The sequence below is a fragment of the Panthera leo genome, chromosome B1, assembly GCF_018350215.1.
Source record: "Panthera leo isolate Ple1 chromosome B1, P.leo_Ple1_pat1.1, whole genome shotgun sequence".
NCBI lineage: Eukaryota > Metazoa > Chordata > Mammalia > Carnivora > Felidae > Panthera > Panthera leo.
The window spans coordinates 195,831,040-195,854,722 of record NC_056682.1 but is presented as its reverse complement, the minus strand read 5'-3'; the positions used below and the strand labels follow the sequence as shown (position 1 = coordinate 195,854,722).

Genomic DNA, 23,683 nt, shown 5'->3' with positions numbered 1-23,683 from the left:
ATGCTCCCACCCTATCATGTTCCATGAACTTGGTTGACCATCACAAGCCAGTAGTCGGATACCCTCGGCTCGTCCCCCTTGATGACACAGCATACCCTAACCGTTGTTCTTAATATGATGTTCACGGTCATCAAGTTTAGTTATTGGCCTAAAATAATCTAAAATAAATATCGTTATGATCTAATCCATAATTATATTGTGATTGAGGATAAGAGAAATTAAGTTTAAAATCAGTATAAAAAGGATAGCATGGGGACTATAATCAATAATATTGTGATAACTTTGTATTGTAACAGATGATAACCACACTTATCATGGTGGCCTCAACTACATTATATGTAACTGTCAAGTCACTATGTCATACACTTGCAACAAATCCAATATTGTATATTAACTATGCTTCTATTAAAAATGTGTAAATCAATGAATTTCCTACCATATATGATGTTTCTTTTTTAAATTTTTTATAACATTTATTCATTTTGGAGAGACACAGAGAGACAGGGCAAGAGCGGGGGAGAGTCAGAGACAGGAGACACAGAGTCCGAAGCAGGCTCCAGGCTCTGAGCTGTCAGCACAGAGCCCAGCGCGGGGCTCGAACCCATGAACCGTGAGATCATGACCTGAGCCGAAGTCAGACACTTAACCGACTAAGCCCCCCAGGCACCGCTACGTGATGCTTCTTAATAAATAACAGAAACAACTTATGTGGGACCAGCACAGTCCACACAGAGCAAAAGCATGTGAGCATGAGATCCCAGAGAGAGATCTGAATGAAGCATTCAAGAAATTTGGCTTGTACTTTCACTGCACATCAGTTCCAAAGGTGGTGTGCGTGTTTGTGAGTTTTCACACTGATCATGAAGGCCGCGGTGTGCAGAATCGTATACTTAGAGTGATCACAGCCATTGGCAATGTCAAGTTTAATCATTTTGATTACCGCTTTTGTAAGCTTTCGTTGGGTTATGCTGCGGTAATCAACAGCAATCTGCTATTTCACCGGCCTCCAATAACAAAGGTTTAGTTCTTTCCTGTGTTACGTGTCAGCAGCTGCAGGTTGCCGTGGCTCTGCTCAGAGCCTCTTTGCACTCCACAACGCAGCCTTAAGAATCCGCCCTTACCTCAACCTTAGGATAAAAAGAAAGGAAAACGACATCCAAACCACACAAGGATCTGAAAGCTTCTGTGTGAGTAGGATAAGGTCACTGCTTATTTCCTTCTCCTTCCTGCAGCAAGGCATAGGGCCAATCCTGATATCAGTGATGTGCAGCCATCTCTAGATGTTGGCGAGTGGCCCCAGAAGTCACATGTCAACACTCGGCATTGAAGATTCTCTTACAGTAGGAGAGAAAAGATAAAAATAAAACAACTTGCCACATCCATGCTACTGTCTCTACAAGAACCCGTCTCTTACTTATCTTCCTGCCTTTCATATACCACCTGTTTCCTTCCGTAAGGATATCCTTTCTAATATCCTCCTGTGCTTTGACACCTGGCATCTTCTATGAAATCCCCACAATCAAGTTTCTCCATCTTATTTTCCTGAGGAAGGTATTTGGTACCTTCTTTGTCTTTCCATAAATTGTTTTCCTAAGCCTTTATTATGAAATTAATAAATTGCTACCATGATTTCATACTGATTGATATTCTATTACCTCTGTCTAACCGTAAACTACTCAAGACTGGAACTATCAAAAGTTCTCTTTGCTACTTGGATTCTGAAACTGTAAGCTTTCAGTGTTTACTAAATTAGTGACAGAACACCCTCAAGATCTATTACGAAGTTGGACACTTTATGCCTTATTTGATGACACTCTTTTCCATTTTTTCCCTTCTTCCCTGCTTTCTTTCTAACTTTAATATTAGCTGAGTGCCTTCTATTTGTTCAACAATGCAATATGGGAAAAAAAATAATGAATAAAGCATTATTTGTTACCATTCAGGAAACCACAATTTACTAGAAGACAGAAATACTTGAATAAAGAGTCAGATCAACGTAAATCATGCCCAGATTGATGTCACCAACATGAAACTGAAATCTGACAGCCTCCATATCTTCCCAGCAATTCAATTACAGAGCTTTTGGTATTCCAATTCAGGGAGTTTTGAATGGCATTATCTTAATTGTAGACTGTCTAAGGGAATTCTAAACAAATTGTATGTCAAAATCCTTTGGTCGTGTTTTATGGTTGACACGCTTTCTTATATTTTTCAGACAGCTGTCCTTCATGACTCATACAAGGAAATCATTTCCTCATAAGTCTATGTTTTCATGTTTTTTTTTAAACTGGCCTGCTGACTTTTAAGCAATTCTCGTCTTATTATTACCACAGCATTCATCAAATCACTATTATCGTCTTGTCATCTTGTCCCCAGTGTATTGCAATTATCAGCAATGTGTTGGTTGTTAATTAAGTAATAAGTTATACTACAAATGTTAACAATGTGCCGTATCCCAGAAGGGTTCATTTGAAGGTGGTTAAAATAAGAACTAGTCATCTGAATGAAAATACTTACTGGTTGAGATAAGGAGGAAAAGTAGAATCCCTTTTTCTAGACAACTAAAGTTCCAGGAGAACAAAAATGCCTATGCAGTAACATACCTTTTGAGGTAATGAAATATCTACAAGGTTTGGCATCCTGTTCAGAACAGACAAAGCCACAAGGGATAAGATAAAAAGCTAATTTTTGGTGGAATAACAAAGTTTGATCTATTCTTTAAAATAGGCTTTCTCCACGATGCAGGTTGATTGAGTTAGCTGATAATCCAATCATCCACAATTCCAGATGCTTTTGAGGAAAACAATGGGCTCACTTCTCCAAAACGTCATCTTGCGGTCCTGGGAGGAAACTCCGCTCTTTCCACAACTCTTTTAACTCCTTCTGATTATGGAAAGAATGTTGCCTAGATTCTTCGTGCCACACTTCAGAAGGAAATTTAAACAATTGTCACCTCCCAGAGATGGTGAAGGAACAGTGAGGAAGCTGGAAATATGTCATTGGAGCAGAATATTAGCTACTAATTGCTGCAAAACAAGTTACTGCAGAACACGGAAGCCTGAGACAACAATACATTTATGATGGCACAGGGAGTCTGTGGGTGGGGCATTTGAGAGTGACTTAAATGCGTGTCTCTGGCTTAAGGTCTCTCATGAGGTTACAGTTAAGGTATTAACCAGACGTGTCATTTTAAGTCTTGACTGGGTTCGAGGACCCTCTTCCAAAATGGTGCACTCACATGTCTAGCGGTTAAGGGCATGCTGGCTGTTGACAGGAGGTACCAGTTCCTCCCCTCCACAGGACTGTTTGAGTGTTCTCATCGACCTGGCTTTCCACAGAGGAAGTGATCCAAGAGAAAGTATGACAGATCATTTCCAAGACTATGCCTACCAATCGTCTAAAATAAGTCTTCGGCCTAGAGTTTCTTGACTTCAACATTATTGAAAATGTAAACCAGACCATTGTTTATTACGGGGACTTTTCCTGTGCACCCAGTGATGTTTTTAACATCATCCTACCTACTAGACATCAGTCATAACCCCCACCCCCAGCTGTGACAACCAAAAACGTCTTCAAAGGGCAAAATGACCCCCACTAAGAATCATTGAAACTCTTAGCAGTGACAGGTTCTCAACTAATGCTGGCAGAAAATACAGTTAGCGAGGATGACAATCAGGTTTAGAGAAAAAAGAAAAAAACAAAATCTCTGGAGTCTACTCCAGACCCCGGAATCAAACCTGGTATCAGTGGCACCTGGGTGGCTCAGTCGCTTGAGTGTCCCACTTTGGCTCAGATCATGATCTCACCGTTCATAGGTTCGAGCCCCGCATCGGGCTCTGTGCTGACAGCTCGGAGCCTGGAGCCTGCTTCCGATTCTGTGTCTCCCTCTCTCTCTGCCCCTCCCATGCTCACACTCTGTCTCTCTCTGTCTCTCAAAAATAAATAAAAATGCTTTAAACAAAAGAAAGAAAACAGAAACCGGTATCGAATCCTATACAAATATTGACCGATCACATCCCATGGTCTGAGATAATAACAGGTCTAGAGGATAAAACATTGAATGGAATGTGCTGACCATTCTAAAGAAATTGCTTTTTTCCATTCTCTTACTAACACTTTCCAATTCTTATCAGCCACATTCACCAAAACCTCAGTAGGGTACTTTAGGTAAGAAAAACAAAATTATTAAAGAGAAATAATTTTCGACAACACACTTAGCCATAATATACTATTTTTTCTAGCCCCAATTCACCTCTCCCTAGGATGTTTTTACTAGAAAGTGTTTATACCTTACCTCAAGATTCAAACTGTAACAAATAGCTTACAAAAATCTGTACAATGGAATGAAAAGTGAAATATACGTGAAAATCAGAAACCAGATAATTTTGTCAAAACAAGAATAATGATAATATATTAATGTGTCCAAAGCCAGAGAAAAATAAATAATTTAAATATATTAATTACAATGCCTTAATTGATTGCTAAATATACATTCAAGTTGCAATTTGAGCTTCCTGAAACGTACAGCAAAGTGGGAGATATGACCAGCTCTATTAATTTCACAGAAATATTCATTCTGTGTAATTATCATCAGTGATTTCTTTCGTCTTTCCTCCCCAAACTGTTGATAAAAGTCGAATTGAAGTTGAAGGGGGGAAATTAGTTTTCTGAGTTAAAAGCTGATGACTGTAACCACCATTAATTTGGATTTGTGCACTGGTCCACTACTTACTTACATTGGAATTCAGGGTAAATATAAAAAAGTATTTAGACTTGGAAACATGCCTAGTTTTCTATGACAAAGATTGATAGAAAGAAAGTTTACAATTAAAGTTTTACCAATAGGAACCTTGAAAACAAAGTACATTGGTTGCTAAAAGTTAGGGGAAGGGGAGGATGGGTAGCGATGCTATTAAGTATGGGTTTCTTTTGGGATTGATGAAAATGTTATGGAATTAGTTAATGATGACGGTGGTACAACTGTGTGAATGCACTTAACTACTGAATTGTACACTTTAAAAGGGTAAATTTTGTCACATGTAACGTATATTTCAATTTGTAAAAATTAAAAATGTGTCAGTGATATAAATTCTTTAAATTTATTTTGGAGAGAGAGACAGAGCATGAGCGAGTAAGTGGGAAAGGGGCAAAGGGAGACAGAGAGAGAATCTCAAGCAGGCTTGACATTCAGTGCAGAGCCCGATTCAGGGCTGGATCCCATGACCCTGGGATCATGACCTGAGCCTAAATCAAGAGTTGGACATCCAACCGACTGAGCCACCCCGGCTCCCCAGTAATATGAATATTTAACTTGAAAAATAATCAAATGAGGAGCATCTGGCTGGCTTAGTCAGTAGAGTATACAACTCAGAGTCATGAGTTCAAGCCCCATGTTGGACACGGAACCTACTTAATTAAAAATAATAATAATAATAATAATAATCAAATGAAACAAACTAGAAAGTTCTTCTACTAAACTTTCAAACAACGACAACAGTAAGTTTTGAGTCTTTTACCTGTGTAGTATTTATGAAAACAACTAGTCCTTTTGTTTTGTTTTGTTTTGTTTTAACCAATATGAAAGCAGGACTCTCAGGGCTTATTGTTTTCTTATCCAAATATGAGGAAAATAGCACCTGCCTCACAGAGTCATTGTAAGGGTTTGTATTAGTCTGGATACTCCAAGTTGCAGATGCCACAACTGGAATAAATGTCCAAGGATTTAGTAGGTAGAAACTCCATTAGAAAAATAGAAGCTGGAAACACTGGGGACTGATCTGGAACAGCCCTAATCCTAGTGGAGGCAAGAGGAAAGGAAAGTTGTTGGCACCATCCTTGACTAACAGGCAGTCTCAGGAATGTTCAGCAAGGCCATTGTCAAGGAGTCCTCCAGTCAAGGTCAGCCATCAGATGAGAGCTATGTCTCCAAAAGTGGACTCATCTCAGTCACTGGCTAAGAGTGTGTCCACGAAAAGAGTGGCCTCAGTGCAAATGTGACAATAGACTTCAGAGCATGGTAGGTAGGGCCTTTGGTCAAGTAAGCACCCTGTTTTTGAAGGTCCCCAAGTCACATTTTCATGAATGCTGCAATGTTAAATAATGATGTCTAACAAGTGTTCACCATAGGATCTAAGATAGCACATTCTACTAAGTAAGTGATTGATGAGTGGTCACTATTGTTATTATTTCTGGATCAGCATAATTGAGACATGATGTTGGATATGGTAACTCTGTCCACTGCTCAGCCTGATGTCCCCCCCCCAGGCAAAAATCATTCCCTAGATATCATGCTAACTGGGGTGTTCCATAGATGTCAATAAACCACAACCACCGGAGTTACAGGGACCAGGGGTTGGGTATATTTAGGAAGGTTGGTTTTTTTTTTTTTTTTTGATGTTTATTTAATTATTTATGAGATAGAGTGTGAGCAGAGAAGGGGCAGAGAGAGATGCCTGTGAGAGATTCTGTGTCTACAGAATCTGAAGCAGGCTACAGGTTCTAAGCTGCCAGCACAGAGCCTGACGCGGGGCTCAGACTCACGAACTGCGAGATCATGACCTGAACCGAAGTTGGACACTGAACCAACTGAGCCACTCAGACACACCTAGGAAGTCTTAAGTGGACAAAGTTGGAGCCCTAAAGAACAAGAGAACGAGGGAATCCCAGGCAGGCAGAGGGAAATTACCTGTGGATGGGTCTGCTGTCAGCCATCAAAGGTGAAAGTCATGAATTCCAGGATGAGCAAAGGCCAACAGCGATATTGAGACAGTGGTGAGTCACAATATTTCCTCATTGACTATGCTGCCAGCGGTGACCTCCTTCCGCTGAATGTGAGAGAAGCACCTTTGGGGAAAGGGTTCACGGCAGGCAGTGGAATCTCCCAAAACAAAAGAGACAACAGGGGGCCTTGGAAAGACTTCTTGTGGGCTCGGGGTAAATACTACAAATTCAAGACGCAAAACGGAACCCTTTTCCATAGTGTCAAAGAAGTTCTGCGTGTTATTCACCAAGGAGGCAGCTTTCTGGGGAAGAGGAAACTCAGTGATGGAGGATGGGGAATCTTAAGATTTCTAGTTCATCCATCGTTCTTCCCTCACTGCATCAGCGACTTGGAGCCTGTCACCTAACTTTGAAACTACTTTCTCATCCTTTATGAGAGGTGCTAGGAATGCTGGCTCTCCAAGGCCATCCCCAGCCAGAAGAATGCTACAACGTTGCCCTAGGTAATCACTAAAACAGTAGACACTGAGGATTTCTGATCCAAAAGCTATTTTATCCCTTTCAGCTCTCTGCCTCTTATTTTACTCCAGGGGGGAGAGAGGCAACTGCTGCCATCCATCAACGGTGAAAGTCATGAAATCGCTAATTGGTTTTGAATTTAGTCTCATCAGGGGGTCAAGAAAAAATTTGGATCAGAGCTGACAGTTTCGAGTTTGTCCTTAATTTATTGTCTTTGACAAAAAGAAAAGATGAGATACATTTTTCAAAAGTAGAAGAGAAAAGGATCTCCCAGGTATCTAATTTGCATGTGAGAAATAGGCCTTGACCATCAAGGTTCGTGAAAGTTTGAGTTTATACTGAAAGTGTTAGTTGACTCTCAGATAACAAAGGAATGAAAGGAAACCGGACATGAATAACCCAAAATTATGCCAGCGGGGGGTACCGCAGGGATGACCGAGCTGGCACCAAATCTGATCTAATTGTTGATAGCTCGCCCCGCTCCCCCACTGTGGGTGTGATTCTCTTCTCTTCCTCTTTTCCATCTAAGGACCTCCCGATGTCATGCTTGTCTTCTATGCTCACAAAGCTTAGAGAAGAGGAGACATATGGAGAGACCCCAGTCAATGAAGGCTTCTATGCCTCCCCTCGTCCTGACCCCCATCAGCTAAAATGCCAACTTCTTCCTTCTACGATCCTAATTATCTGGAAAACCCAAGCTCCTTATCTGCTAAATACTGTACACCAGACCCAGTTTAAGCTACTTGATTTGAAGCAGCACATGGGGGTGGGCTTCTGAACAGCTCAGTTGGTTAAGTGTCCGACTCTTGGTTTTGGCTCAGGTCATGGTCTCATGGTTCATGGGATTGAGCCCTGCATCGGGCTCCACCCTGACAGCACAGAGCCATGGAGCCAGAGATTCTTTTTCTCCTTTTCTCTCTCTGCTCCACTCCCACTCATTCTCACTCTCTCTCTCTCTCTCTCTCTTTCTCTCTCTCTCAAAATAAATAAATAAACCTTAAAAAATAAAGTAGCATGTGGAGATGGGTGATGCAGGGTAGGGGGGACTGTGCATGGAAGTTAGAGAGAATGGAAATGAGAGGTTGCTTAATCATGACTCCACCCACCCTCTTGAATGGGAAGGACATCTCTATGTTAACCAGCGAGAATTTGCACACCCATCCGCCTGACCCTGGATAACTGACATTTGAGTACTTACATGAGCTACTACGAGAGTCAGTAATCATAAACCCTAGAGATATGCAGTGGGTATACACCTGCCCAGCCAGTGGGATTGCCACAAGCATTTATAATGTTCTTAATCCGAGAAGGACCTCTTTTCCCAACACCCCTCATGCCGCTTCAGTTGAGTTCAATATGACAGCCACTATGTAGACACGTTTTCTATATCAGCAACTGAGATAGATGCGGAAGACACAATGATGAATCAGATGGGGTCCTATTAACTCATAGACCAGTGGGGGAAGCAGTTATAAATAGATCATTTCAGGGTGACAGCATGAGCTCATTGATAACGGGAGGCATCGGAGGCGATGAAAACAGAGGAAGCCGTGTACCCCAAATAGGGGAGAATTTCCTTCTCCATCTTTATAAAAATGCTCTGGGGAATTTCATTGTCTTTTCAACAATATCTCTGAGTAGCCATGAGTCATAAAAGAGTAAATTTTACGCTGAATGTATGTTTCAAGTTCCAGCAACCTCACCAGCATGATAATCTCTAGAAATCGTGTTCTATTTCAATTTAGGGTGCTAATTATCTCTTGAAGCTTTTTAGCTTAAGGAAACAGACTCTGTTGACTCGGTCTCCTTAGAATAATATGTCTTAGTTACTGAATCCTCGTGTTTGCTCATTTTCTACACTGAAGCATTATTCATTCTCACTGGGATTCCAGGGACAGAGTGTAGAGTGACTTCTGAAGCTGGAGATGGGGATGGGGTGGGGGGGGGGATGTTGAGAGGCAAAGAGACATAACTAGAAAAATAATGAGGTACTATGTCAGCTGGAAAGTTAGAGCTTTAATTAGGAGGTGATTAATATCAAGAAACTTTGGTTGTCAACCTTCTTCTCTCTTAAAGCAAGGCAGTCCGTGTGAGTGACCCGGGCTGGTGTTCTCTTTGCAGCCTGGATTAATGATAGAAACTTGGTAGATAATTCCTGCTCAGAAAGTCAGTCCTCCTAGCCAGGAAGTCCACCCTGAGTCCCTTCACAAGGATGGATGATATCGTACTGCTGCTCACACTCTACGACTGGAGAGGACATGGGTAGCAACCCTTTGGTTGTGCCGAGTTGGTCCTGGGAGGTCATTTATCGAGAACGAATTTAGAAAAAAGCAACATGGCAGGAATAAAAAGGAAAGGTCAGGGGACATGGTGAGGGGTCGTGGACCAGACGGCTGGACTCTTAAACAAAAAGGACGGGAGCGTCTAAGTAGCTGACACAATGAAGCAAGAGATATGAAGGAACAAACACAGGACAAGGTACAGGAGAATCGAGGGCTGATTCTAGACTTACTTAATGTTGAATGTTGAAATTTATGGCTGTGGAGTTTCTCTCACATGTCCGGTGACTTGTTTATACCTTGGTTTCCCCCAAAGTGCACTGGGACAGTGATAAAACCCATCATAAAATTCTGTGGAGGGCTAATAAATGCATGCAACATGCACACATATGTGGGCACAAATGTGTGTATGTGTACACATAGAACTCAACCTGGTACATAGAAGTTTAGAAGGAATTCCATAAATACCCATTCTTCTTATTGCTTTTATTGTTGTTGTTGTTGTTGTTGTTTTTGTTATCTTTGGAATCACATATTCTAGAGTCTGGGAACAGATCTTTGATCCTGAGGGACATTCTTAAACATCCTTCAAGGCTTTTGGGTCATATGACTAGTGACACGTTTTTGCTCTGGTTCAACCATTTCTCTTCATCCCCAGTAACCGAGGGTGAGGGATTGGGGCTACCCTGCAGTTTATAATACCCTCTTATTGAATAGGGAAAGGGTTAACATTGGGCAGGGAGGGATAAGGGACCTTCAAGGAGGCAGAATGCAGCTGCAAGTTGGAGGCTAAAGCAGCGTGGTCTTTGGGGAAAGAAAAAGGATGTGGGTATTCCAGACCCCTCTGGGCTAGGTGCCAGGCGTGGAGCCTCACAAACTTTCTGATAAGGTCTCAATAAAAAGTCAGCGACAAAATTCCTCAGTAGCGACCCAGTGGGGGCCCCTTTCACTCTTTTCAGCTCTTGAGAGCTTTCTACTTTCTCTCAATAAACTCTATCACTTTGCTCCCTCTCTGTCGTCCGTGAGATTCATTCTTCGACTCCGTGAGACCCATCCACGGGGTCTCCATGAGGTTAGTACAATTGCCCCTGTTTTACACATAAGGCAACTGTGCGTCAGGGAGATTAACTCGCTTACAAAAACTGGAACCACCTGGGGAAATTGGAAACCCTGGAATTGAACCAAGGCATGTTTGGTATTAGACTTCAATCTCTTCATCCCTCCTCTTTCTGCCTCCCAATAGCGCCATCATTAATAACTCATAAATGTGATTCAATGGCCCTTTTCTGCCTCTTGCCTTGCACTGCTCTCTAAGAGGCTTGACAAACCTTTCTGCTGAAGTCATCTGCTTTTTGTTTAAAGTTTATTTACTTAGAGAGAGAGAGAGAGAGAGAGAGAGAGAGAGCGCACACGAGGCAGGAACAGAGAGAGAGGGAGAGAGAATTCTCATTGTTAGCAAAGAACCTGATGTAGGGCTCGAACTCAAGACCTGTGAGAAACGCTTAACCAACTGAGCCTCCCAGGTACCCCTGAAGCCACCTGCTTTCAATCTTGTGATTTGGAAAGGTCAAAGGCACATCTCTGATGTTCTCAGTTGCTCAGCTCCTTCTTATCTCTGTTATCTGCTGAGTGTTCTGATACATCCCTCATCCTTTCCCTTAGGGGACCCAGCAGCCATGTATCTTGGTCTCCTTCACCCCCCCCCCCCCCACCAGCTGACCAGCCCCTGCAGTGTGCTACAGCCTGGTAATTCTCAGCACCAGCAGCATCTTCAAAGAACTTGATAGACGTGCAAATTCCCGGGGCCCCTGTCCAGACCTCCTGCACCAGAAACGCTGGAAATGAGGATCTCTGGATGATTCTGAAGCACATACGATTTTGAGAACTACTGTGATGGTCTAGTAAGCTGGACCCACGCATTGTTCAGCATAAAAATTCTAAGAGGATCCTCTCTCGTTTCAATCCATGAAATGATACAATGTGAAATTCTCAAAAATGTTCTAACTCTCTTTATATGAATCCACCATGCTCGTGACTGAGATGGTTACAATAAAACCGGGCTTGTGTATATGGGGGTGGGGTGGTGCACAGAAGAGACAAAGAAATCCTATTTGAATGCTAGACTTTAAAGGACACTGTTAGCTGGAAAGCAAACTCACAGAGTCTCAGTTACAAAAAAATGCAGCGGTTACATTTTGGAAACCTGTATGTTAATTTCTGGCGCATGGGCTTATGCACCTCTTCCTCGCTACAACGTAGTCTGACATTTGCTCTCCAAGTTCTTAAGGAAAATTATAGAGCAGTGCAGGGAGTTGGGGACAGGCCAATGCCCAAAGGTGAGAGAGAAATTTAATTACGACACAAAGGATATGACCTGAGGTAGCAATGCTTATAAGAAAAACTGTCTTCACAGGAGAACAGTTAAACTTGACTGAATTCAACCAATTGAACTGATAAAAAGCTAATTATGGTATTTTTTTTACCCCACTTTGCAGAATGAGCATCTGTTTTATTACAGAAATACTGGTTTGATTCTGTGGCGCTGTCCAGAGCAATGGAGCATATCATGTAATATAAAAAATGTGTTCCATATTATCTTTCAAACATCTGAAAGCCTCCAAATCCCCAAGCACCGTGGTCCCTTTGGCTTCTCCTCTTAAACAAGCTCCTACACAGCGGGCAAAAACTTCAGGGAAATGATCCTTTTTTACGATATTGCCAGAGAGAAAGAGAGAGAGAGAGGGAGAGAGAGGGAGGATTGCTTTTCCTCTGGGCTCCCATTTTGCACCTGCCTTCGCATAGAAGTGGAGTGATTGTCCCAACGTCACACAATTACACAGATTTGGGAATCAAGCTCAGATTCCGAGTGCTTAGAAAGGGTGAGTAGAGGCGAATAGAAATAGAAGAAGGAAGTGTCAAGTATAAGCAGAACATATGAGATTCTCAAGAATCTCAAGAAGCAGAGATGCTCAACTGTCTGAAAACGCCTGGTTCCAGAAAAATCAGAGAAGCACGCGTGTTTCATTCTGTAATTAATCCCCGTGCGAAGTAGGGCACCCTTGAGTCACCTGCCGTTACAAAGGGGATGTTGGCCAGGCTGGGCTCCTAAATGGCTCTTTAACCTTCCATGCAGCGTATTTCTGTTCTGTTTCTTTATCCCTTTAACTGCTCCCCTCTCCCCAGCACAGCTCCTCCTAGAGTCTGTCATCACAACTCACCTATCCTGCATTGGAGCCCTAATAAGTTTCTTTTTGCCACAGGGAGCTTATTGCTGAGACTTTAATGAGCTGCAGATTGCATTTACTTCTCTGGTAAATTGTTCATCACCCTTGCAAGGAAAGACACATTTTTTGCCATTTTCATTATTTGAGACACTCATGTTAAATCACCGTATGTGCACTTGTATTTTATTTTATTTCCACCCGTACATATCCATCCTTCAATTTCAATTATAAGAAGAATAAAATATTTACAATGTTCTGCCACCTTTAAATTTCTCAAATGAATTTTCTGAGCATTTTTCAGCTATAATAATTTTCTTCCAAAGACTGTTTCAATTGAATTCATAAAATGTCACGATACATGATACATGTACACCCTAATAGTGAAGAACTCCTGATTTTGGAGACAGGCTGGCTTGCCTTTTACAAGATGTGCTTCTGGTTACTAGATGTGGCTTACTTCAACTGTTCAATACCAGTAACAATGGTTAATATTTATGCTACGCCCCCTTAGTGCAAGGTACTGTGAGCACTTAACATGCATTTTCCCTTTGCAGCTCTATGATAATCATATGGGATGAGCACAAATATCAGTCCCATTTTACAGATGAGAAATCTGAGGTACAGAGACATCAAGCCGTTTGCTCAAACCCACACAGTTATTGGGGCACCTGGGTGGCTCAGTCGGTTAAGCATCCAACTGCGGCTCAGGTCATGATCTCATGTCTCATGAGTTCCAGCCCCGCATCAGGTTCTGTGCAGACAGCTCAGATCCTGGAGCCTGCTTCAGGTTCTGTGTCTTTCTCTCTGTCCCCCTGCTGCTTGCACTCTGTTTCTCTCTGTCTCAAATGAACAATATTACTTTTTTGAATCACACACTTCGTAAACAGGAGACTGGGATTCAAACCCAGGCAAGGTACCTCCAAAGTCCACTCCCAGGGTCATGTTCTTTTAAATTCAGGTTTCCTCTTTTGTAAAACAGGGGTATTGTTACGGACCTGAAGGGTTCTTGAGAGAATGAGGAAAAAGAATGGGGCTGAAACACGCAGCACAATGCCTGACTGGTGCCCAATGAGGACTTTTTCTAAAGATCACCATGAGGAACTTCCCAAGGTTACAAGCAAGTAAACAGCTCAAAGGTATTCAGGAACTTAAGGGAAAAGTCAAACAAATGATCATGACTTTAGGGGAATTTAGAAGTTGGGAACAACTAAACATGAAGATTGACATTTTGGGGGAATAGGACCTCACCTCTACTTCCAGAATCCCTGATGTATTAAAACAAACAAACAAACAAACAAACAAAACCTCAGAGACAAAAAAAAAAAGGAAAAAAATGTAGGACTACTTACATTGGTTTTTCTAATCTCCCCAGGTTATTTTTCCCTGCCTTTTTCTTACATTCACTTTGTTCTTCCTAGAAATTTTCCAGGGATAAAGCAAAACTCTAAATGCTTTGTCATGGTTTATGAAAGGAAAGAAGCATCTTTCCAATGCCCCCCTCTGGGCCAAGACCTTGGCTTAGCTCACTGGACCCTCTCACACTGTCACGAGAAAGATGCTATCACCCCACACTACAGATGAGGACATTTGCCTCAAGTCCATGGAACTGACCTTACCCTCTATCTTGCCTTCAATCCCGAGATAAGCTCAAAGGAGTTCACTCTCACGTGGACCCATAAGTAACACAGTCTACATCAACAAAGAAAATCCCGCGCATCAGATTTCAAGAAAAATCCTTCCATTTGTTTATTAATTCAGGAAGCGCTCTCCTCTCACGGCTCTGTGTCTGCTCCCTTGGGGAAGAGAAACCAGTCTTTGCGCGTTGTTTTTGTGGCTACAGATTGACCCTTGGTTTAGCGCACCTCCTTGTCAAGTACCTGGGGCTTCTTGCTGTATTTGGATTTTGACACCCCCAGCATCCATTTGCTAACTTTTGATTCTCCTGGTTAGACTAGATGAGATACAGATGCTGTGAGCTGAGTGGCGCCTTCAGTTCTCATCCCGGCGCTGTCCATGTGCTTGCAAACAGCCCAAATCCCCCTTCCCCACCTTGTCGTGTCGGCCTCTGCTATAGGAGGATTGCGCTAACTTAATCTTAATCCTGAGCCACAATCGTCCTGTTCTCCACTGCCACCTTGCCTTGCCCTTCTTCTTTTTCTTTTGCTAAGTGTATTTTTTTAGGCTGAGGGAGACAGAGACAGAGTCACTTGGGGAGGGGAAGAGAGAGAGGAAGAGAGAGAATCCCAAGCAGGCTCTGCACTGTCAGCACAGAACCTGACTTGGGGCTCGAACCCATGAACCTGCGAGATCCTGATCCGAGCAGAAACCAAGAGCTGATCCCTCGACGGACTGAGCCACCCAGGTGCCTCAAGCTTTTCCCTTCTTATAAGATGGAAGCGAGCTCACTTATTTCCAGAATGACGCGGTTTTATTTTTTCCCCTTTTCTGGACTGGTAGAAAATAATGAAAGCTCGAGTCCTAAACACAGAGATAGGGGGAAGTTGAAGTTCTCTTTTTATATCAGACATCTAGGCTCCCTGGAGGCTCTCCCAGACCTGCTTTTCCTTTACTCTAGAACTGTCTCCTGGCAAGGCATTCCTTTTGGCAGTTTTTTTTTTTTTCTTTTCTTTTCTTTTTTCTTTCTTTCTTTTTTTTTTTAACACAGTAATGTAGGTAGGTTGATTTCAAAGTCTTCGGGTGAATTAGTTTGATGATATGTCCCTGAGGAGACATTACCTCAATGGAAAAGAGCCAAGAGGGGAGTAGGTACTTAGCATTAGCAAGTAAGCAGATAGGAGTTTGCATCCGGTCATAGAAACCCACATGAAAGAAACAGGCAAAAGGAGCCTGGATCTGACTCTTTAGAGAGAGACCCTGGCTTAGTCACGTCATCCAAATAAGATTCAGCTTCCTTCAGCTGTGCTAAATGCCCATGAGATTCCGGTTTAAATTGAAAAATCCTACTGAGAGAGAGGCAGGTGATGGCATTGCCAGAATGCACAGCCCCCTTGTCTCTCTCCTCCCAGCCTCACTTCTCGGTAACAGTGAACCCTCGTCCTGAGCGTGGGTTTCTAACACCGCCTCCTCTTGAGGACATGTCAACCCATGACAGCCTTCCCCCAATTCTGATTGTGCTCGCTCTCCAGTATCTTTATCATCTCTTCCTCTACCGGCTCTTTCCATAAAGGAATTAAAGCACTTTGGGCTCTCTGTATACAAGGGGAGAAAAATTGTGATTTTCTCTTGGCCCCATGACTCCTGTAGGTATTGCGAACTCACTGCCCTCCTCCAAGAGCCAACCGTGCCATTTTTCTAGATGTTTCCCCACTGTATCCATTCTCCTAACCCCTCGTCTTCTTGTTTTCTCCCTTCTCTTCTGGTTTTCCTTTTTAAATATTTGTTGTTGTTGTTGTTGTTGTTGTTGTTGTTGTTGTTGTTGTTTTTCTTCTGGGAGCCACCTTTATATGGCCACTATTACTTTTATTTAAAGACATTATTTGTTGGCTCTGGGCAGAAAAGGTAAGAATTTAGCTCATTTCTTTTTCTCTCTGTTCCTTTGCCATTTCGATAGTTACTTCTCTCCACTTCTTTCCTAAGTCATCAATTTTATGTTGTCTTTGTGGTTACCCATTATTTACAAGAAAATATGAGCACACCCTTCCTTCGTCTTTACCTACCCTCTGCCGTCTCCCATCCTCTGTAAACTGTACGTTGACTTCTACGTTGCAAAAATGCATAACATGTATTTTCTGTTCTCTAAACATTATTCCATCTTCTGGTTTGTCAAAGGTTGATCCCTAAAGTTGCACATAAACCAGTGTTATTTCCATTTACCTTTTTTGCATAGTTGAGATTAAAAAAAAAAAACGTGTTTTTTTACACTCTTGAGAATTTTTTCTACCTTCTTAGTAATTCTAATAGCTGGGATTCACTGCATATCTCGTTTTGCAGTTTATAGATTTAATATTTTAATTTAGACCACCAGCTTTCTGGGCGTGATTTTCAACAGTGACTTTGTGCTCTAACTAATATCTACCCCAAGCCATATTTTGCTATTGTCCATCCTATAAATTTTGTTGTAATTTAAGGCATACAACTGTGTATAATATTAAAACAATTTCTACAGTTACGATAGCATGAGTATTTGGGGGAGGAGGGCTTTTACTGAATTCAAACTATAAAACACATGTCTTTTGAGAAGCACATATTCATAAAAGATTAAATATTTAACATATTTTTTATTTAGAGAGGAAGATGGCCTTAGACTTGGCTAAGCATATTTTTTAAAGGTAGTAATAAATAACAGAATGTTCAGCCCTTACCAGTTCACCCTTTTTTAGAGTTATCTAAAGAACCGAGGTGAGTGGAATTTTTCATATACCGAAATGAGATTGGAAAGACACATTTGAAGATGCTCTATGGTATAATAGAAACACTCCATACTCCCATTTCTCTATCACTGCTTTATTATATATAACACCCTATAAAATCATAGTTGTTTTAATCTCTCTTTTCATAATCATTATCATGGTTGTCATTTTAGCATTAAAAAAAGATCAAATTAATCTACAGCAATCTCTGGGTCTCCCTCATTTCCAAACCCATTAGCTTTATTATGTTTTTTTTTTTTTAATTTCAGCTTCATTGAGGTATAATTGACATATAAAATTGTAAGATATTTAAAGTGTACATCGTGGTGATTTTATATACATATACATTGTGAAGGGATTCCCCCCTGCCATCTAGTTAATTAACACATCCATCACCTTACAGATTTGCTTTTTTATGTGTGTAAGAACACTTAGATTCCACTTTCTTAGCAAATTGTAATTATACAATACAATAGCATCAACTAGAGTCACAATGTTGTACATTAGATCTCTAGACCTTGTTTATCTTCTAGCTGAAAATGTGTACCTTTAACCAGCTTCTCCCTATTTTCCCCAAACTGCAGCCAGCCACTAGCAACAACTACTTTTCTCTGATTCTTTGAGTTTAACTTTCTTTTCTTAGATTCCACACATAAGTGATACCGTGTGGTGTTTGTCTTTGTCCAGCTTACCTCACTTAGATCGATGCCTTCAAGGTCCATCCATGTTGTGCCACATGGCAGGATTTCTTTCTTTCTAATAGCTGAATAATATTCCACTCTGTGTGTGTGTGTGTGTGTGTAATTGATCTCACATATTCTTTATCCATTCATTCATTGATGGATGCTTTGGTCATTTCCCTCTCTTGGCTACTATAAATAATGTCGCAATGAACATGAACATGGGAGTGCAGATGTGTCCAGCTTTCATTCCCTTTGGATATACCCAGAAGTGGGATTCCTATATCATATGATAATTGTATTTTTAATTTTTTTTTTTTGAGGAACTCAACACTGTTTTCCATGGTGACTGCACCAATCTGTATTCCCACCAATAGTGCATAAGTGTTCCCCCGTTTTCTGAATCCTTGCCAACATCACTGAACACTTTTCTTTATATGGTCGCTATTCTGGCAACTGTAATGTGATATCTCACTGGTTTTGATTTGTATTTCTTTGATGATGTGTGATGTTGAGCATCTTTTCATGTATCTGTTGGCTATTTGAATGTGTCCTTTGGAGATGTCTTTTCAGTCCTTTTGCTCATTCTTTAATTAGATTCTTTGGCTACTTTTGCTATTAGGTTGTATGAGTTCTTTGTATATTCTGGATATTAATCCCTTATCCAACAGGCAATTTGAAAATATCTCATCCCGTTCTGTAGATTGTCTTTTTATTTTGCTGATGGTTTTCTTTGCTGTACAGAAACTTTTTAGTTTGATGTAGTCACATTTGTTAATTTTTGCTTTTGTTGCCTTTGATATTGGTGTTAAATTGAAAAAACTTATTGCCAACACCAACACTAAGGAGTTTATCCCTTATGTTTTCCTTTAAGAGTTTTATGGTTTCAGATCTTAAATTCCAGTGTTCAATCCATTTTGAGTTAATTTTTGTGTTTGGTGTAAGATAAGGATGTGGTGTCATTGTTTTGCATGTTGACTGTCCAGTTTTCCCAACACCCTTCATTAAAGAGATTATCCTTTCCTCATTGTATATTCTTGACTCCTTTATTGTCAATTAATGGACCATATATGCTTTGGTTTCTTTCTGAGCCTTTTATTCTATTCCATTGGTGGATGTGTCTATTTTTAATGCCAATACCATGCTGTTTTTATTATTACAGCTATGTAATACAGTTTGAAATCTACAGTATAAAATGTGATGCCTCCAGCTTTGTTCTTCTTTTTCAAGATTTCTTTGGCTCTTTAGGGCCTTTTGTGATTCCTTACAAATTTTAGGGTTGCTTATTCTGTTTTAGGAGGCAGGGTGGAGAATGTCATTGGAATTTTAATAGGGATTGACTTGAATCTGTAGATTGCTCTGGAGAGTATGGACATTTAAACAATATTAATTATTCCAATCCAAGAAAGTGGAATATCTTTCAATTTATTCGTGTCTTTTTCAATTTATTTCACCAATGTCCTATAATTTTCCATGTATAGAGCTTTCACTCCTTGGTTATAGTTATTCATAGGTTTTACTCCTTTTGTTGCAATCATAAGTGGAACTGCCTTCTTAATTTATTTTTCTGATAGTTCATTTTCAGTGTATAGAAATGCAGCCAATTTTTGTGTATTGATTTGGTATCCTGCAACTTCACTGCATTTGTCTTTTAGTTCTAACAATGTTTTGATGGAAATTTTAGGTAAGGCCAGTAGTTTCAAATTCAGTGTGCATTAATTTCTAAAAGTACTCTTTCATTCATTTAGTCATATTCTAAAAGTTTGCTTCAATCCAAGGTCCCCCCCCCCACCCAGAGTTACTCACATGTTTATAAACTCTGACATGAAAAAAAAATAAAAAAGAAAGAAAGAAAGAAAGAAAGAAAGAAAGAGAAAAGGGAAGGAAGGGAAGGGAAAGGAAAGGAAACGAAAGGAAACAAAAGGAAAGGAAAAGAAAGGAGAAGGGGATGAGGAAGCAAGAAAACATACTAAAACTTCTCTTTGAAAGTAAAATATGTCACTTATACCTTCAGTGATTTCAAGTTTAGAATCTTTTGGCGCTCAGATGCAAGAGGAAGGGTCATAAAAAACATAGTTTGGTCTATAAAAGAAGGAAAGAGCTTGCCACCCTATATTTCAATCCATTTGATCCTACCACAGTACCCGCTCATTTTTTTAAATGTCATTTACTCGTGGCAGAGGCAAACAGTCTCACCTCCTGAAGGTGTTACCTTGTTAAGAAGCATAATGCCTTCCTAATAAAAATCTACGTGATTTATAGCATGTACACAGAGGAAGCAGATTTGGGGTAAAAATTGACAGCTATGGAAGTATCAGAAATGCCAGCTGCTGCACTGTGGTTCCCACTGGAAAGAAATTTGTCCTCTTGCTGGGAGCCATCTGTATAGGAGTAGAAAGACTCACTCCCAGGAAGTCTCACCGTATCTGTGGCTAAAATCATCTAAACAGACTCTTTTATGGTCCCTTCATGGTTTTTAATAACAAGGAAATTAATAGTACATGTTTTAATATCATTGCAGACAAGAATAACTGGAAATATCAAGTAATAACTAAACATTAAGGGTGCTGTGTTCAGAATGTGTTCGGAATGTGTTCCTTCCTTCTTTGACTATTCCTTCCGTGCTCTCTGATCACGCCTCACCCCAAGTGGGCTAAGGACCCCTCTCATGGTGCCCACCAGAGTATCTTTTGCTCAACCTTTGTAACAGCTGATGCACTGTGCCTTAATTATCGTATCCCTTTCTGTTGTTAGCCGAAGGCAGAGATTGCGTCTCTTTGGAACGCACAACCCCAATATGTGGCTCAGTTCCTGGTGTATAATCGGCACTTAATAAATTTTAATGAATGAACAAACCTGCGTGGCACTGCACAGGCAGTTTCTCATCCGATTAGTACAATTATCCTGCTGAGTGAAAGCACAGATGATTTTATTAACACCCCCTTTTATATGGGAGTGGGAGCATAAAAAGCTCAGGGACACGATCTGCAAAGGTTACCCTGTGAATCAGTGGCAGAGGGGTACTCCAAGCTCTGTTCTCTCAAGCTGCTGACACCGCAGCACACAGGTGACGGTGAGTGACAGGTCTAGTGCCCGGGTCTCCTCAGACAAGATGGAGAGTCAGGGACCTAGGCGTTCCCTAAGCACTACGGTTTTGAGCAAACCACTTAGGCTCTATTTCCTCATATTACCTAGGTAGAGAAAGTGGGCAGACACATGTGAAGGTGTGTTACAAAATAAAAACCCCAAGTAAACTAATGTTCTAGTCAATTATAATCCAAAATCATTTACAGTCCAAACATCCAGACATTTATAATCCCAACATTTAAAATCCACACAGCCAAAAGCGGCCATTTCTTCATCCATCCGGGAGAGTCTATTGAGAGACTAACTAGTTTCCTCGTTTCCACTCTTAATATCCACTCCCCTACAATACATCTTCCACGTGGTAGCTAAGTGACCTGTCCAACAGGTGAAGCTTGTGTCTCCTAATTTAAGCCTTCCAAGGGCTTCTGGAATCTCAAACCATTAGGTGGCAACATGATCCTTCCGGAGACGATTGATCTCTGCTCACATTTCTAGTTTTATCGAGACCCAGTCTCACCCTGCTGGGTATACGCTTGTCTCATTGGTCTTTTACCCTTCCTCAAAACAAATATGTAAGGGACGGCAGATAAATGTGTGGTGTATGTGTGTATATGTGTGTGCATGCGTGTGTGTGCGTGTGTGCACGTATATATGCGTAGTGTGTGAGAACTCTATATGTAATGTGAAGGTCTTTTGCAAAATGAAACTACTCACATCATAAGATATTTTTCTAGCCATTTAAAATAGTGTCTAAAATGTCCATTTCTCATTTAGGGAGTATCTATTAAGGTCTACATATATCTATATTTATCTATAATTATCTATTCTTTACTTGAGAGAGCCTTCCTGGCCTCCTAGACTAGTTCTAGACTAGGGCTTTAGCTCTCTGTCCTAGGCTTCTAGAAATCCATAGAACCTTATTTTTTGCTTTCATAAAACTTATCACACCTGGGACACCTGAGTGGCTCAGTCAGTTGAGCATTTGAGTCTTGATTTTGGCCCAGGTCATGACCTTACAGTGGTGGGATTGAGCCCATGGGGCTCCATGATCTGCCGTGAGCCTGCCTGAGATTCTCTCCCTGTCTCTCTCTCTCTCTGTTCCTCTCTCTCCATGTCAATGAAAAGAAAATTATCACAATCTTTCCATGTCTGTCTCTACAGAAACCTATACGTTCTCTGAGTCCAGAAAAGATGTTTGTTATCTTATTCATTACCATGTACTACGAATTTAGTATAGTTGCTATTAATGTAATAAATACCAAGTGAATAAGTGTTGGATGGACACTTGATGAAGAGATACAAAAATGTAACTTAATATGCTGGGTTTGAGTTAAGTGAAGGGCATAGAAAACTGAAATACGTTGTGACAAATGCTATGACAAGACATCTATGGCTTTGTTTTTTAAGTATTCAGTCCTCTTTCTCTTACTTATTTTGGAGACCCACACCATCCTATCCCTCTACTCTTGACACCTTTTATCCAGGCGAGCTGACCCCAATGCCTTATTCCCTGGATGTGCATATGACCAAAACAAGGGCCTTCAAGGTCAGTACTGGTACGTGGACAGTGACTACAGAAAAGCGAGACCTTGCCTCTCAGTTGTTGAGCTTGGTGGAATGTAAGCTTCGATCTGTGGGGGGCCGTCTTTGCACCACATGGGGGAGTCCACTTAAAAATGAGATCAGTGTCTGGGAAAGAGGAGTTGAGCTAGCAGAAGAGAGACCAAATTCTGAAGATACTGTTGGAACGTTTTTATCAGATCGTGACTTGACGTTGCCAAAGTCTCGACTTTTACTTTGAATGAAATAGCCAATTTTAATCGAAATTAAATTAAGTTTAGCTTAAGTCAGTCTGAGTTCAGTGTCTGTAAACTGCAATGGAAAATGTTTGAACTCATTCTTAGAGGCAAGTGCAAGGGGCAATGATAGATGCCTTGCCCAAGGGGAGACAGAGGGTTTCAGAGAAGCCCACATGGAGGACATTCCTGAAGCTAAACACAAATTACGGTTGTTAATACTCGAGAGAAAATTAAACTTGAGCTTGGTACCAATTGCATTTTGGGCACTCATGCCCTTGATAGAAGGCACTGAGTCATACCTAAATGTATGACCTTATCACTTACAGCCAAAATATAAATAAGCCCATACATACACTTAGCCCATAATCTTCCCTTTCCTAATCCCTAAATATCCAGATTTTTGCAGGGCAGCATAACTTCCCAAGCTATGCACCTACCAGAATAGTAACCAAAGAATCAGATCTTGAACCCACTCTAATCACACCATTTACCAGTAGTATTAAAATACCACAGGAAAACTTCTCAGTTTCTCTTAATTTCACAGATCCCCTCTTCTTTATCCATAAAATTATGCTAGAAATTTATAGCTACGTGGATGGAATGGGAGAGTGTTATGCTAAGTGAAAGAAGTCAGGCAGAGAAAGACAGATACCATATGTTTTCACACATATATGGACCCTGAGAAACTCAACAGAAGACCAGAGGGGAGGGGAAGGGGGAAAAAAAGGTACAGAGAGGAAGGGAGGCAAACCATAAGAGACTCTTAAACACTGAGAACAAACTGAGGGTTGATGGGGGGGTGGGGGAGAGGGAAAATGGGTGATGGGCATTGAGGAGGGCACCTGTTGGGATGTGCATTGGGTGTTCTATGGAGACCAACTTGAAAATAAATTTCATATGAAAAAGAAAGAATGAGAATTAAAATACCACATGATCATTAAAAAAACAAGAAATACCTACTTAAAAATGGGTTAACATATAATAAATGCCCAGCATGGAGCATAG

The 23,683-nt window shown here is 40.9% G+C and overlaps 2 long non-coding RNA genes across 3 annotated transcripts in view; one reads left to right on the top strand and one right to left on the bottom strand.

Moving 5' to 3' along the window:
• The window catches only part of LOC122218613, a 48,030-nt gene extending 45,010 nt beyond the window's left edge, over window positions 1-3,020 (bottom strand). For both annotated transcript variants that reach the window (XR_006202028.1, XR_006202029.1), the window contains exons 1-2: window positions 2,518-3,020; window positions 1,155-1,334 (exon numbers count right to left, since the gene is read on the bottom strand). This is a non-coding gene — a long non-coding RNA (uncharacterized LOC122218613). The remainder of the gene's footprint in view (window positions 1-1,154; window positions 1,335-2,517) is intronic.
• The window catches only part of LOC122218614, a 51,656-nt gene that overhangs the window by 9,633 nt on the left and 18,340 nt on the right, over window positions 1-23,683 (top strand). The gene's annotated exons all lie outside the window — the stretch shown is intronic.